This window comes from Eulemur rufifrons, chromosome 17 (genome assembly GCF_041146395.1).
Source record: "Eulemur rufifrons isolate Redbay chromosome 17, OSU_ERuf_1, whole genome shotgun sequence".
NCBI classification, from domain to species: Eukaryota; Metazoa; Chordata; class Mammalia; order Primates; family Lemuridae; genus Eulemur; species Eulemur rufifrons.
Genome location: NC_090999.1, coordinates 91,029,301 through 91,032,465, shown reverse-complemented (window position 1 = coordinate 91,032,465; position 3,165 = coordinate 91,029,301). Strand labels below are relative to the sequence as shown.

The 3,165-nt window shown below is 43.2% G+C and overlaps 1 non-coding gene across 1 annotated transcript; it reads right to left on the bottom strand.

The window, feature by feature from the left end:
- Positions 1-694: 694 nt before the first annotated feature.
- On the bottom strand, positions 695-801 carry LOC138398473 (U6 spliceosomal RNA). Its single transcript, XR_011235965.1, has one exon. It is a non-coding gene; the product is annotated as a U6 spliceosomal RNA (small nuclear RNA).
- Positions 802-3,165: the final 2,364 nt, after the last annotated feature.

The following is a 3,165-nucleotide window of genomic DNA, read 5'->3' as shown; positions in this document are numbered from 1 at the left end:
TTGCAGGGGGCAAGGTCACTTGAAGGGAGGAGTTTGAATACTCCAGGTTTTTAGCTACAATCTATCAGAAGCAATCCGTCACACCCTGCCCAAGGATAAGTTTTGCTTAGCTCACAGAAATTTTCTTACAAATTGCTCCAGATGCCAACCATGAAAGAATTTCTGAGGTCTCTGGAAATCAGAACATCTAGATGATGAGCTAACATTCCCGCTTGTACGACTGCCTAGAGCCCTGGCTCTCCACAGGCAGATGACCTTGGGCAAATCCAGTTTTCTCTCTCATTCAACAGGCTAAACACCATGCATTGGCGTCTCTTTTCTAACTCTGAAGGAAACTATAATAACACAGTGACTTTGAGTACTTGATGAGCTGTTGTGAGAGAGGAAAAGGCTTCATCTCAAAAGTCGCAATTATTCTGTTTGGTCCCAGGAACAAGCAAGCAAATGACTGCTCCACACTGTGCTCTCTGTTTCCAGCGTGGTCTTCCCACCACCGGGACCACACTCTCGATTTGTATCAGCCTCATGTTAGTCCGGGACCTCATTATCCCTTTGTGCCTGTAGAGATCTCACAATGGTCTGATTGCCTTCCCTTCAGTCTGTCCCCTCTCTAAGCTTGCCTATCCATATTACCGAATTAATAACTACCACTCAGGCATTTGCTTATAGTTTTTTTTTATTTTATAAAAAAAATTTTATTATGGAACGCTTCACAAATTTGCGTGTCATCCTTGCGCAGGGGCCATGCTAATCTTCTCTGTATCATTCCAATTTTAGTATACGTGCTGCCGAAGCAAGCACTGCTTATAGTTTTAAACCATGACCTCTCCCATACACTCTGGGAAACTCAGTATTTATAAGGCTACTTTGGATTTTTAGGTGAACCAGGAGGTATAAAATAGATCACTCTCTTTGGGTTGGGTTAGTTAGGTGAAAGGGTGAACTGGGCCTGCAGGTGAACAAAACCTGGATATAGAAATTGGAAAGCTCTTAATGAAGGCTCTGGAACCACTAATGGCCCATCCCACTCTTTCACCGAGTTGTATTTATTCTCTCAAAGCCTTTCACTGTCTTTTCCTGCTTCCTGAAACTCTCCGAGTTTTATTGTGCTTCTGTTGACTGCCAGCATATTTTCTAATGAGGGCGGAGGGGGTCTGCGGCAGGCTTGACTAGACATTTCCAATAAGCTGTCAGTGGCTGCAGCAGATGTTTCTGGGTTTACACCAAGTGCAATAGTGTTTCCTATTAGGAGCCAGCACACAGACAGGGGAGACTTTCAAATTCGTAGTGCACCAGGAGCAGGGAAGGACATTTCCAGAGTTTCCTTGAAATGCTGCTCAAACTGCAGTGAGTTTTAGAGGGGCACAGACAAGTATGAATGCATTCACACAGAATTTTTGTGGGTTAAAAGTGTTAGGCTGGGCCGGGCACAGTGGCTCACGCCTGTAATCCTAGCACTCTGGGAGGCCGAGGCGGGTGGATCTCTCGAGGTCAGGAGTTCGAGACCAGCCTGAGCAAGAGCGAGACCCCGTCTCTACTAAAAACAGAAAGAAATGATTTGGACAGCTAAAAAATATATATACAGAAAAACTTAGCTGGGCATGGTGCCGCATGCCTGTAGTCCCAGCTACTCGGGAGGCTGAGGTGGTAGGATTGCTTGAGCCCAGGAGTTTGAGGTTGCTGTGAGCTAGGCTGACACCACGGCACTCTAGCCTGGGCAACAAAGTGAGACTCTGTCTCAAAAAAAAAAAAAAAAAAAAAAAAATGTTAGGCTGTATACTGAAATCTCATACAGAGATTTAGTGACCCTCTGATTTTAAAATTAGTAGCCCTTCTGTCTCCATTAAGACACTGATCGATCACTACAAACAAACAACCCCAAAACCAAACAGAAATCTTCTATAAAGAGCCTCACCAATTTGCATAGTAGTTTCTGAGCCGAAACCACTCTGCTAGACCTTCGCTGCTGTATTCTCGCTAAGTTGTTACTCTCTTTTGCTTTACTGATTTTGAAGAGTAAACCAGGCAAATATGTTTTAACTTGTGCTATGTGAATTAATAGTTAAATCAAGGTCATGAATGTCAGTAAACATATAAACCAATAAAACTTAAGGATTATTTTCAAAGGAGCACTTCGGGAAGAGTTACTCACTATTATTTGATATTTCCAACACGAGAGCCCACCTCCCAAACACACATACAGATACCTCCAGGGACTGTGTATATGATAATGTGATTTTATTTTGAAGTCTGAATACCAATATGTATGATTAGGCTCTAATCACTACTTGAATTCACTGCTTGAATGAAAGAGAAAATAAAATTGAAAAACAGAGTTGGGTAGAAACCCTGATTCCATTATAGACAACCAATCCTTAGGACAGAATTGTTCATGTCCTCGCATGAAGGCGATAGGATTCTAAAGCCCAACTCTTCACCTGCAGTGGGTTGTATTTCTTAGATGTCAAATCTGCAGCTAGAAGACAGCTGATCATGGATTGTGGTTATATTAATTCTTAGCGCTGAGAACACTTAATGGCATTGGACAAGGACAGCTGCAATATAATGTAATGTTCCTGTCCTCCATTTCATGCTGTACCTGATTTTTTTTCTCTCCCTGAAACATTGATTGATTTGGTAACGTAGAATGTTTGCTTTCCAGCTGGCAGATCTAATTGTAAATAAACAGCTGCTAGCTGTGCTTAGACAGCGGATGACGTTGGCAGGTACAAGCGTGGGTGTGCGGGATGATTTAAGGCCTGGGCAGTGGAGCGTGTGGGCGGCTGGGGAGGAGACGCAGGCGGGCGGATTTCAGGCGCAAAGTCCTCTGGGGCTTAGTAGATCTCAAGGCTAAGTTCCCAAGGTTTTAGTGTAAAAGAAAGACTAGCATGTAGACTGTAAGGGCCCATGATGACGGCCATGCGCTAAATATGAGAAAAGATAAGTTCTCTATTATTCAGGAGTCTTTTTTGTTCTTGAAAAATGGAATCCAGTATTAGGTTAATTCTTGGGGGTTATTTCCCTGAACAATGTAGATCTGAGAATTCTGAAGATGGACGGGTGGAGGGGAATTCTTCCTGGTCTAGGAGATGATGTGAGAACAGTAACAGTAGTGAAAAAATGCCAGGACCTTGGTACGTGTCACTGCCCTAGTCATGTAAGGAT